We start from the raw sequence: 14,069 nt of genomic DNA on the forward strand, positions 1-14,069 counted from the left end.
TCTCAATCAGAGACAATGATAAACAGCTGCCTCTGATTGGGAACCATACCAGGCCAAACACAGAAATACAAAAACATAGAACAACACATAGAATGCCCACCCCAACTCACGCCCTGACCAAACTAAAATAGAGACATAAAAAAGGAACTAAGGTCAGGACGTGACAACTAGGAAGATATAATCCAGGAATGACAGGGATAAATATTAAAGCAACAGAGGAGGATTGGTTTTAAATAGGTGAATAGCACAATAAAAATAACCAAGACAGCATAGCTAGTGCAGATATTAAATGAAGATAAAAGAATAACTAAACAATAAATACAAAATTGAAAGTATGGATATCAGTAGCAATAGGACAAGAAAGAAAGAGAAAAATAAATACTGAGAATTTTTAAAGAAGGAGAAGGATTGTTCAAAAGTATAAAGAAAGCTTATGCTGCAGGTTCAGGAATGTTGAAGAAGGACAATGAAAAGTCAGACAGGAAGAAGGTTGTTATGGTGAGTGAATGAGGACCCAAAAGCGAACTAACTTAAACAGAGCTTCTTTAATAACCAAACATAGGTAGGCTCAGATAGACCGGCAGATTCCGACAGGACAGGACAAGGTTACAGCAAACATGACGATAGTCTGGCTCAGGCATGAAACACAAACAAACAAGAATCCGACAAGGACAGGAGCAGAAACAGAGAGAGATATAGGGACCTAATCAGAGGGAAACAGGGAACAGGTGGGGAACGGGTAGTTAGAGGAGACAAGGGACAGCTGGGGGAAAGCGGGGGAGAAAAGGTAACATAACAACGACCAGCAGAGGGAGACAGGGTGAAGGGAAAGGACAGAGACAAGACAACATGACAAAGGTGGAATGGTTTACACAACCTCCACCATACACCAGTGGGTGTTTGGAGTTGTGGAAATATAGAGAGAAATAGAGGTGAAAGATGATAAGGAGACTCTCTCTGTGCCCTCTTAGGTAAAAGAAAAGGATCTGGAAAGGACAGGGGAGACTGAGCAAGGTGCAGGAAGGAACCCAGAAAAGTTTAACTGTTATGAAAGATGATGTGGAAATAGGAAGACAAGTGTGAATGGTTTTGGTAACATGGGTTATCAATAATAGTGATATTTGAGGTGCTATACTGGAATAAGACATTAAGTAATCTCTATTATTCAGTAATACAATTGCAGACATTATAGTATAGGTTCTAATACAAGGTATTAAGTGCCGTGACTAATTAATTATTGTCTGGGAAGTGGATAGCCCTACCTTGGAAAATAGTTAATAGAAGGATTGGATTGTAGAAGGGGGGGTAAAATAATTAGCAAAGAAGTTACTAAGCCTAAAATGAACTATAAAATGTTTTAGTTAGTTTATGAACATTGTGATGGTTGGCAAAACAATCAGAGACAACCACAGGGCCCTGTGAACCCATGGGCGGGGCCTAATCAGGGATACTAGGGATGCCCAGAGAATCCTACAGGCGAGGGTCAGTTTTCAATGATATCCACGAGAGCTGATCAAGAACTTATGCTGCAAGTTCAAATAGAGAACAGAGGCACACCCACAATGATAGATTCTGGAGCCATCCACACATATGTAAATCCAAATTATGCCTCTCATCTCCCCATGTCTGACAAATATACCAAAACTATAGGATGCTCGGGACAAACGCAGCTAATTCCAGTGACAGCCCAGTTCGTTTAACAGCTGATGGCAGATCAGCATTACTCCCTATTCTAGTGTCAGAACAAACTCTGATTAATTTAAGTGAAGAGATGTAGACTAGTGAAGGTAACAAAAGACAGTCATTTGGAAAATAAGAATTTCGAATTTGAATTGATTAAGAATTGGCTGATGTATTTTCTACATTAGGCACATTACAGGTTCATCTTAAAATAATAGATGTTTACTGAGTGTGAAGCAGTGGTTAGTGATAAAAATATAGTATTTGAAAAGGAGGGTTGATGTAAATGTGATGAGTGTTGACAGTATGTGAATGGTAATATGTTATTAGTACCTTTTTATAGCACTCTAACAATATTTTAGTAATTTGATAGGCTGAGGTTTCAATACAAGGTTAAAGGATGAGTAGAGGGATTGAACCATGAGATTGTAAAAAATATTAGCTGCGGTTGAAAGCAAGCAGGTAGTGGGACATTTGAAGTAGAGGTATGAGAAACATTATTTGACAGATTTTGATTATTGTTGCTTGGTTTTATAGTTAGGCAACTCCAGTGAATTTGAGCAGGAAGATAATGTATTAAAAAATTATAATCTGTCTCCATTATGTGGAGCAGTGTCCAGTAATGCAAGTATAATGAAATACGTCTTGACTGCCAAGCTGATAAGACATCACCAACTTTTTGAAGGTTCTACATTTGTTAAACAACAGTTTTGTATTTTACTAAACTTATGCAACAGGTTAAATTGATAGGATTACTGGAAAGGGGCTCTGAGATTGTTTATTTTAAAATGGGGTCAATTCCACTTAATGGAACACTGTATTATCTAATGGGTCTTGAATAAGAATTCTTGCTTCCAGGAAAAATGCAGGTTCAATACAGTGTGTATGTTAATTAAGGGAGACATAGGTGACCATTTCTAAAACAACTTTTTATTTGATGCCCAGGATCAAATATCACTGATTTCTTCAGCTGAGAAATTGACTACATTTGCAAATGAAAAAGTATTACATTTAGAATGGTTAACAGGAACAATCGAAGGTGAAACAGGTATTAAATGTGTCGATTGGAAATTGGTCTATTAACAATACCAGAATATTTGTACATGATTATGACAGTGAGAGACCAATCACATAATATCATATGGGTGTATAGTGACTAAGGGTAGTGCATGCTGAATAAAGCATGGGAAGGCCTGGCCATTTCTGTTTCTTTTTGACATATGGTTTAACACACACATACACCAGCACGCACACACCATTTACTGGTTATGAATATGGGTTAGTGTTGTTGACACTGTGGGATTTATTTTGGATGGGGTCTTTTCAATTCAGTTTTAAATTGGTTATGCAGAAGGATGGAAATGTTTTTGAAATGTGTTTAAAGGGTTTCGGAAGGTCAGGGAAAGAAGAGAGAGAGGAAATATTTTAATGGTGTCGATTTCTTTCCTATTGAGACCTGATCAATCTCATTAGAAATGATCGAAACAGCTGGGATTAAATTATAAAATAAATGAAAAAAAAACAATCTCTATTCAAATCGTACCACTACTTTGAAATTCTATGATTTTGTCAGGAAATTATAAAGAGTTGTAATCTAAGCTGACTAGTTATTTGAATAAGTACATTTTTTGATTTAACATGTAGTTTTTAAGTCACGTGTTCAAAGGGAAAATTAACAGTTCCCTGGGGTCATGGTCTTTGGGTAGACATAAAAATGTACTTTGTTCAGTCTGCATATAGAAGTTCAAATATATGTTAACAAGAGATGACAGTTACTCCAAATGGATTGTGATATATGTATTGATGATTTAATTTTTGGTTTTTGTTTCGATACAAATTTCACCAGATTGGGATTTATGGAGTTTGGGATTCTAGGAGGGGTTAGGGCGATAACTTCATGATCTGATAACTCTTCTGAGAGGTCGCCAGTAGAATAAAGGAGTTATCATGGAAGGTGACATCAGATTGTGTCTTAATACATGGTAGGAGTAATTTGACCACAAACAGTGTGTGTAAACCTCAAAGCCCTCGCTAACCGGCTGGAGAAAGAGCGACAAGGGTGTGCAAAACGACAGTGACTTTTAGCACTTCTGAGTCTACACACTGCCAACAGTTTGGACTAAAGAATGCATTGAGTTACTGATCTTCATTACCAGGCCACTCATGACAGGAAAACAGGTACAAAGGGGGCTGTAATGAGAACAGTTATTACTTGTACTAAAAGTTAATTTTTTTTAAATGTACATTTTAATAGGGATGATGTGTGCTAAATTGAGACATTTGAATTTGAGTTAAAGTAAGCACTAAGGACTGTTATTGTGAATTTGGGCTGGATCATTTATAAATGTTTTAGTTATGAGTTGGATAAAGCAAGAGAGAGTTGCTTTTGAACAGGTGAGGGTTAGGGGCACTGTTCAAATGTATTAGGCCTAGGGAAGCTCTGGAAACGTTATCTCTAAATTGTTAGAACTTACTGGATGATAGCTTGGGTTAACATAAAGGTTTTTGTTTCTTTTGTTTTATTATGTCATTATAATTGTAATGTTACATTGTATTGATAAATAGAGATGTCTGGGTGATAGAATACAAGTAATTACATGTAAGGTTTATAGTCTGTGTTTTGTAATAACACCCAATGATGGAGATGAAGGAGATGGCGTGAAGACCTGCATAACATGGACATAGAACGTAACGGATGGACGTTTCCCCCCAGTTCTAGTTGCATTAAGAGTAGTGGGAAGTTATTAAACAAATGTTTATGTTTATTTTTCTCTTTTCTTGTTAAGTCAATGTGTTTTAAGGTTTTGTGGAACAGGAGAGGGATCATTGTTCCAGAGGAGGGATTGATTGACTTAATGATTTTAGAATGCATTAGTATGTTTATAACTGTAGAGGTGCATTAGGAGTAGTGACTAGTGTGTTATGGGTTTAGATGGAATGATATGTAGGTTGAATATTCATCCAATTCAATAATCTCTTTCCCAATTTCTAACAGCCGGCGAACACTTGATATATTATAGGCAGTAGTTATTCTCGCGGCAGTTGCAATCACAATTGAAAGCGATTATAGGCATGGGCCATGTTAGTAGTAGCAGGGGTCACTTTAGTAGCATTGTTGGGATATCAGTTTATGAAGACTCATGCCACATAGATTGATAACTGGTAACTGGGAGACTGATGGGAGTACATGGGATGTGGTTATTCAAATGTCACAAATTATGTTGTCAGGAAATAACCCATGTGTTGCAGTGTGTATATCCTCAGGTGAAAACAGAGATAACCAAGGGCATGGGCTGAATTATGGAGATTGAGGGAACATCCAGATACACCAGGAGGGGGTGTTGGGATAGATTTGGTCTGGTCCACACATATGTACTGTATGTGCGTATGGTCCTTACAGCACCTGCAGTGGTAAAGATAGTCATGTCTCTCTTTGGTGGGTGCATAATTCTCACAAGAAGTAAGGTCCAGCTGCATAATGGGTGAGCTTGAAAACACCATGTAATGGGTGAGCTTGAAAACACCATGACAGAGGAAGCAGAGCTAAAGAGAGAGACTAGATTCCACTGTAGACATACATGCAGATGGTTTAAGTCTAGGAGCTACTTGTTCTATTGGTTAATTGATGCATCACATGAGGAGGATAGATGTTGGGGTAATTGTTCTCTAAACAACATGTTGAATGCATTAATGTGAAAGCATATACAGTGCTGAGTTACCTCAAGAGGATGTAACGTTGATTAGGGATACGCACTTGCCTATCAGGGGATGTGCCTATTAAGTGGCAATAAAATCACATGGCTTGGGAACACCTCTCGGAACCTGGGGCCGAATGGGGAAGACTGGGCGAAAGCATGAGGAAGTTTCTTTAGGGATTTTATTTTTGTGGATTCCCGCAGAAACGTATCCTGGAGGCATAGAGTCAGGTGAAGAGAGAGTGGGAATTGTCATGGTCTCATATTTCGGTTTTCATGAATATACATATGCATAACTTACTACATTGTTAACAACCTTTTTGGGATAGGGGGCAGCATTTTCACTTTTGGATGAATAGCGTGCCCAGAGTGAACTGCCTCCTACTCTGTCCCAGATGCTAATATATGCATATTATTATTAGTATTGGATACAAAACACTCTGAAGTTTCTAAAACTGTTTGAATGATGTCTGTGAGTGTAACAGAACTCATATGGCAGGCAAAAACTTGAGAAAAATCCAACCAGGAAGTGGGACATCTGAGGTTTGTGGTTTTTCAAAGCTTTGCCTAGCGGAGTACATGTTGAGAAATGGATGAGGTTGCACTTCCTAGGGCATCCACTAGATGTCAACTGTCTTTTGAAACTCGAATGAGGTTTCTACTATAAAGGAGGGGCTCATGAGACCTGTTTGGGTCAGTGGTCTGGCATAGTGCCTCGGTCTCATGACGCGCACTCCTGACAGAGTTACCTCGCGTTCCAGTGCTTTTTCTGAAGACAAAGGAATTCTCCGGTTGGAACATTATTGATGTTTTATGTTAAAAACATCCTAACAATTGATTTGACATGATTCTAAAGGACTGTAATGGAACTTTGAGTTTTTGTCTGGATGAAATGCTCGCGCCTCATGAAGATGGATTACTGGGCTGAACACGCTAACAACAAGAGGCTATTTGGACATAAATGATGGAACTTTATGGAACAAATCAGTATTTTATTGTCGAACTGGGGTTCCTGGGAGTGCCTTCTGATGAAGTTCATTAAAAGTAAGTGAATATTTATGTTGTTGTTTCTAACTTTGTTGATTCCAAAATGGCGGCTATTCCTCTTGCTGTTTTGGGTTCTGAGCGCCGTTCTCAGATTATGCTTTTTCTGTAAAGTTTTTTTGAAATCTGACACAGCGGTTGCATTAAGGAGAAGTCTATCTTTAATTCTGTGAATAACACTAGTATATTTTATCAATGTTTATTATGAGTATTTCTGCTAAAATCACTGGATGTTTTGGAATCAAAACATTACTGCACGTAAGGCGCCAATGTAAACTAGGATTTTTGGATATAAATATGCACATTATCGAACAAAACATACATGTATTGTGTAACATGATGTCCTATGAGTGTCATCTGATGAAGATCATCAAAGGTTTGTGATTCATTTTATCTATATTTCTGCTTTTTGTGACTCCTATCTTTGGCTGGAAAAATGGCTGTGTGTTTTTTCGACTTGGCAGTGATCTGACATAATCATCTTTAGCTGTAAAGCATTTTTGAAATCAGACACGATGGGTAGATTAATAAGATGTTTATCTTTCATTTGCTGTATTGGACTTGTTAATGTGTGAAAGTTAAATATTTCAAAAAAATATTTTTGAATTTCGCTCGCTGCCTTTTCAGCGGAATGTTGTCGAGGTGTTCCGCTAGCGGAAGCCCTGCGCTAGAAAGGTTAAAGCTTGGTCGCAAATTGGTATTTTTGGGGATATAAGGACGGACTTTATCGAACAAAAGGACCATTTGTGATGTCGCTGGGACCTTTTGGAGTGTCAACAAAAGAAGATCTTCAAAGGTAAGGCATTTATTATATTGCTATTTCTGACTTTCAACCTGCCTGGTTGAAAAATGTTTTTCATGCTTTTATATGCGGGGCGCTGTCCTTTTGTTGTGGAATTGTTAGATATTACCTGTTAGATACTGCTGCACAGTCGAAGCATTAGCATTTCGCTACACTCGCAATAACATCTGCTAACCATGTGTATGTGAACAAGACAATTTGATATGATTTGACTAGTCTCCCAGTCCCTGCAGCTGAAAAACATCCACACAGATGCCACCACCATGCTTCACCGAAGGGATTGTGCAAGGTTTCCTCCAGATGTGAGACTTGGCATTCAGGCCAAAGAGTTCAATCTTGGTTTCATCAGACCAGGGAATCTTGTTTCCCATAGACTGAGGGTCCTTTAGGTGCCTTTTGGCAAACTCCAAGCAGGCTGTCATGTGCCTTTTACTGAGGACTGGCTTCCGTTTGGCCACTCTACCATAAAGGCCTGATTGGTGGAGTGCTGCAGAGATGGTTGTCATTCTGGAAGGTTCTCCCATCTCCACAGAGGAACTCTGGAGCTCTGTCAGACTGACCATCTTGGTCACCACCCTGACCAGGGCCCTTCTCCCTGATTGCTCAGTTTGGCTGGGCGGCCAAATCTAGGAAGAGACTTGGTTGTTCCAAACTTCTTCCAATTAAGAATGATGGAGGCGTCTGTGTTCTTGGGGACCTTCAATGCTGCATAAATGTTTTAGTATCCTTCCCCAGATCTGTGCCTCGACACAATCCTGTCTTGGAGCTCTACGGACAATTGCTTCAACCTCATGACTTGGTTTATGCTCTGACATGCACTGTCAACTGTTGGACCTTATAAGGACAGGTGTGTTCCTTTCCAAATCATGTACAATCAATTGAATTTACCACAGGTGGACTCCAATCAAGTTGTTGAAACATCTCAAGGATTATCAATGGAAACAGGATGCACGTGAGCTCAATTTTGAGTCTCATAGCAATGCTTATGTAAATAGGGTTTATCTGTTTTTTATTTTTAATACATTTTCAAAAATGTCTAAAAACCTGTTTTTGCTACATCATTACGGGGAATTGTGTGTAAATTGATGAGGAAAAGGTTTTATTTAAACCATTTTAGAATAAGGCTGTAACGTAACAAAAGGGAAGGTGTCTGAATACTTACGTTATATGCCTACCCATCCACCCCGACCAACCACTCTACTTCGTTTTTGCCTTAAGTAACCGTTTGTCTTATGTAACCGTACCAAACGTAACACATCATACTATTTTGAGTGTCCTGGATTTACTTTTACTATTTTACATCTAGTCTATGAAACCAGGATGTGGTTCTGAGTAAAGTTAATGATGCCTTGACCTTAACAAAGGTCCCAGGACCAGTAAAAGCAAAATGGCCCAGTAACATCAAAGATCCATCAACATATTGTACAGTAGGTATGGGTGCTCTTTTCGGCATATGCATATTTCTTTCGAGGTAAAACCCACCAAAGCTCTTTGGCCACTCATAACGGTGGTAGGTTTTGTGTTGAAGAAAGATGCATATGCAGAAAACAACCCCATACTTACTTTCAAATTGGGTGGTGGATCTTTGTCATGGGGCTATTTTGCTTCCACTGGTCCTGGGCCCTGTTCAGGTCAACTCCAATCAGATGTTATTTTACAGTATTACACAACTTTGAACCCTGAACCCCCCCACACACACTTATTTGGGCTTCCAATCTGTTTTTATTTTATTTTACCTTTATTTAACCAGGTAGGCAAGTTGAGAACAAGTTCTCATTTACAATTGCGACCTGGCCAAGATAAAGCAAAGCAGTTCGACAGATACAACAACACAGAGTTACACATGGAGTAAAACAAACATACAGTCAATAATAAAGTATAAACAAGTCTATATACAATGTGAGCAAATGAGGTGAGAAGGGAGGTAAAGGCAAAAAAAAAAGGCCTTGGTGGCAAAGTAAATACAATATAGCAAGTAAAACACTGGAATGGTAGTTTTGCAATGGAAGAATGTGCAAAGTAGAAATAAAAATAATGGGGTGCAAAGGAGCAAAATAAATAAATAAAATAAATACAGTTTGGAAAGAGGTAGTTGATAGGGCTAAATTATAGGTGGGCTATGTACAGGTGCAGTAATCTGTGAGCTGCTCTGACAGTTGGTGCTTAAAGCTAGTGAGGGAGATAAGTGTTTCCAGTTTCAGAGATTTTTGTAGTTCGTTCCAGTCATTGGCAGCAGAGAACTGGAAAGAGAGACGGCCAAAGAAAGAATTGGTTTTGGGGGTGACCAGAGAGATATACCTGCTGGAGCGTGTGCTACAGGTGGGAGATGCTATGGTGACCAGCGAGCTGAGATAAGGGGGGACTTTACCTAGCAGGGTCTTGTAGATGACATGGAGCCAGTGGGTTTGGCGACGAGTATGAAGCGAGGGCCAGCCAACGAGAGCGTACAGGTCGCAATGGTGGGTAGTATATGGGGCTTTGGTGACAAAACGGATTGCACTGTGATAGACTGCATCCAATTTGTTGAGTAGGGTATTGGATGCTATTTTGTAAATTACATCGCCAAAGTCGAGGATTGGTAGGATGGTCAGTTTTACAAGGGTATGTTTGGCAGCATGAGTGAAGGATGCTTTGTTGCGAAATAGGAAGCCAATTCTAGATTTAACTTTGGATTGGAGATGTTTGATATGGGTCTGGAAGGAGAGTTTACAGTCTAACCAGACACCTAAGTATTTGTAGTTGTCCACGTATTCTAAGTCAGAGCCGTCCAGAGTAGTGATGTTGGACAGGCGGGTAGGTGCAGGTAGTGATCGGTTGAAGAGCATGCATTTAGTTTTACTTGTATTTAAGAGCAATTGGAGGCCACGGAAGGAGAGTTGTATGGCATTGAAGCTTGCCTGGAGGGTTGTTAACAGTGTCCAAAGAAGGGCCGGAAGTATACAGAATGGTGTCGTCTGCGTAGAGGTGGATCAGAGACTCACCAGCAGCAAGAGCGACCTCATTGATGTATACAGAGAAGAGAGTCGGTCCAAGAATTGAACCCTGTGGCACCCCCATAGAGACTGCCAGAGGTCCGGACAACAGACCCTCAGATTTGACACACTGAACTCTATCAGAGAAGTAGTTGGTGAACCAGGCGAGGCAATCATTTGAGAAACCAAGGCTGTTGAGTCTGCCGATGAGGATGTGGTGATTGACAGAGTCGAAAGCCTTGGCCAGATCAATGAATACGGCTGCACAGTAATGTTTCTTATCGATGGCGGTTAAGATATCGTTTAGGACCTTGAGCGTGGCTGAGGTGCACCCATGACCAGCTCTGAAACCAGATTGCATAGCAGAGAAGGTATGGTGAGATTCAAAATGGTCGGTAATCTGTTTGTTGACTTGGCTTTCGAAGACCTTAGAAAGGCATGGTAGGATAGATATAGGTCTGTAGCAGTTTGGGTCAAGAGTGTCCCCCCCTTTGAAGAGGGGGATGACCGCAGCTGCTTTCCAATCTTTGGGAATCTCAGACGACACGAAAGAGAGGTTGAACAGGCTAGTAATAGGGGTGGCAACAATTTCGGCAGATAATTTTAGAAAGAAAGGGTCCAGATTGTCTAGCCCGGCTGATTTGTAGGGGTCCAGATTTTGCAGCTCTTTCAGAACATCAGCTGAATGGATTTGGGAGAAGGAGAAATGGGGAAGGCTTGGGCGAGTTGCTGTTGGGGGTGCAGTGCTGTTGACAGGGGTAGGAGTAGCCAGGTGGAAAGCATGGCCAGCAGTAGAAAAATGCTTATTGAAATTTTCAATTATGGTGGATTTATCAGTGGTGACAGTGTTTCCTATCTTCAGTGCAGTGGGCAGCTGGGAGGAGGTGTTCTTATTCTCCATGGACTTTACAGTGTCCCAGAACTTTTTTGAGTTAGTGTTGCAAGAAGCAAATTTCTGCTTGAAAAAGCTAGCCTTGGCTTTTCTAACTGCCTGTGTATAATGGTTTCTAGCTTCCCTGAACAGCTGCATATCACGGGGGCTGTTCGATGCTAATGCAGAACGCCATAGGACATTTTTGTGTTGATTAAGGGCAGTCAGGTCTGGGGAGAACCAAGGGCTATATCTGTTCCTGGTTCTAAATTTCTTGAATGGGGCATGTTTATTTAAGATGGTTAGGAAGGCATTTTTAAAAAATATCCAGGCATCCTCTACTGACGGGATGAGGTCAATATCCTTCCAGGATACCCCGGCCAGGTCGATTAGAAAGGCCTGCTCGCTGAAGTGTTTTTACAGTGATGAGAGGAGGTCGTTTGACCGCTGACCCATTACGGATGCAGGCAATGAGGCAGTGATCGCTGAGATCTTGGTTGAAGACAGCAGAGGTGTATTTAGAGGGGAAGTTGGTTAGGATGATATCTATGAGGGTGCCCGTGTTTAAGGCTTTGGGGAGGTACCTGGTAGGTTCATTGATAATTTGTGTGAGATTGAGGGCATCAAGTTTAGATTGTAGGATGGCTGGGGTGTTAAGCATGTTCCAGTTTAGGTCGCCTAGCAGCACGAGCTCTGAAGATAGATGGGGGGCAATCAGTTCACATATGGTGTCCAGAGCACAGCTGGGGGCAGAGGGTGGTCTATAGCAGGCGGCAACGGTGAGAGACTTGTTTTTAGAGAGGTGGATTTTTAAAAGTAGAAGTTCAAATTGTTTGGGTACAGACCTGGATAATAGGACAGAACTCTGCAGGCTATCTTTGCAGTAGATTGCAACACCGCCCCCTTTGGCAGTTCTATCTTGTCTGAAAATGTTGTAGTTTGGAATTAAAATGTCTGAATTTTTGGTGGTCTTCCTAAGCCAGGATTCAGACACAGCTAGAACATCCGGGTTGGCAGAGTGTGCTAAAGCAGTGAATAGAACAAACTTAGGGAGGAGGCTTCTAATGTTAACATGCATGAAACCAAGGCTATTACGGTTACAGAAGTCGTCAAAAGAGAGCGCCTGGGGAATAGGAGTGGAGCTAGGCACTGCAGGGCCTGGATTCACCTCTACATCGCCAGAGGAACATAGGAGGAGTAGAATAAGGGTGTGACTAAAAGCAATAAGAATTGGTCGTCTAGAACGTCTGGAACAGAGAGTAAAAGGAGGTTTCTGGGGGCGATAAAATAGCATCAAGGTATAATGTACAGACAAAGGTAAGGTAGGATGTGAATACAGTGGAGGTAAACCTAGGTATTGAGTGATGAAGAGAGAGATATTGTCTCTAGAAACATCATTGAAACCAGGAGATGTCATTGCATGTGTGGGTGGTGGAACTAATAGGTTGGATAAGGTATAGTGAGCAGGACTAGAGGCTCTACAGTGAAATAAGCCAATAAACACTAACCAGAACAGCAATGGACAAGACATATTGACATTAAGGAGAGGCATGCTTAGTCGAGTGATCAAAAGGGTCCAGTGAGTGGAGAGGTTGGTTTAGGGTCACGGCGATTTAGACAGCTAGCCAGGCCAACCGGTAGCAAGCTAGCATAGGATGGAGTCTGTTGTTAGCCACCTCTTGCGTTCGGTCAGTAGATTAGTAGGGTTCCGTGTGGTAGAGGGGATTAATCCAAATCACACAACAACAACAAAAATAAGAACAATAGATATAGTTATAGAGGCCCGAGAAGAAAACATAATAATAAAAATAAATAAATTGTCCGATTGTCTATTCAGATAGCAGCCGGTAAGACAGCTAACGGTTAGCGGGCCGCAGATGGGCGTTCAGGTAACGTCGCGACAGAGGAGCCAGCCGGATCTCATTCAGGTAGATAACGTCGGCAGTCCGGTTGTGAAGGCCCGGTGGGGCTCCGCGTAGGCAGTGAAACGGGTCCGGATAGGTGACTGCAGCCCAGGAGTGAAGGATGGAACTCAGGAGTGATTGACGGAGCTGGCTAGCACCGGAACAATCAATGTTTGCTCCGGAATCGACGAAAGCCGACTGTCACACGGATAGCAGCTAGCTAGCTGTGAGATCCGGGTATGAATGTCCAGAGAGCAGTTGAAATCCAGGGACATGGAGAGAAAAATTGGTCCGGTATGTTCCGTTCCGAGCCGCGCTGCGCCGTACAAAACTGGCGATAGATTTTCGATAGATTTTCGAGCTAAAGGACAGCCGATGACCACAAACCGTGGTTAGCTTCTGATTAGCTTCTGGCTAGTTTCTGGCCAGCCTCCTGGAGTTTCTGGCTAGCTTTCTGAAGGATTGCAGATCTGAGGTAAATAATACTTTTTTATAAATATAAATTGGTGAGGCTGGTTGCAGGAGAGTGTTTAGAAGATGAGTTGATGGAAAATAAAAATAAAATGTGAAAAAAGTTGTAAATATATATATACAGGACACGACAAGACGAGGACAAAAGACGTCTGAACTGCTATGCGATCTTGGAGAGAAAATGACATTGTGACATTTGTGACATTTGTCATTCACACAAAGCAGTTTACGGTATGTGAACAAGTGTAACATACAGTACAGTTTGACTGCACAGCCTTGGAGTGATGCTAATGCAGCTTGCTTTCAGATATCTTGGCAGTGCTTCAGTGAAATGACGTGTGCACTTATCACATGAAACACACCCACAGTCTCCCAGAAAGCAGATAAACCTGATAATAAATGCCATGGAATATGAGTATCTGCACAAGTTAAACACTGACAATCCAACATCAGAGAGGCCAGGTGGTGGCAAATGTCAAGATAGGTGACGTCACAAGTTTAAATTGCATTGATACCATCATTACCGCCTTTCTTTCTCTCCCTTATCCCAATCCTAATCTCAATCCATTTGTCGCATTCTCATTCTCTCATTCCAGGAGAAATGTCATAATATTTGAGAAATTGAGCATG

This window comes from Oncorhynchus mykiss, chromosome 8 (assembly GCF_013265735.2).
Source record: "Oncorhynchus mykiss isolate Arlee chromosome 8, USDA_OmykA_1.1, whole genome shotgun sequence".
Classification (NCBI taxonomy): Eukaryota; Metazoa; Chordata; class Actinopteri; order Salmoniformes; family Salmonidae; genus Oncorhynchus; species Oncorhynchus mykiss.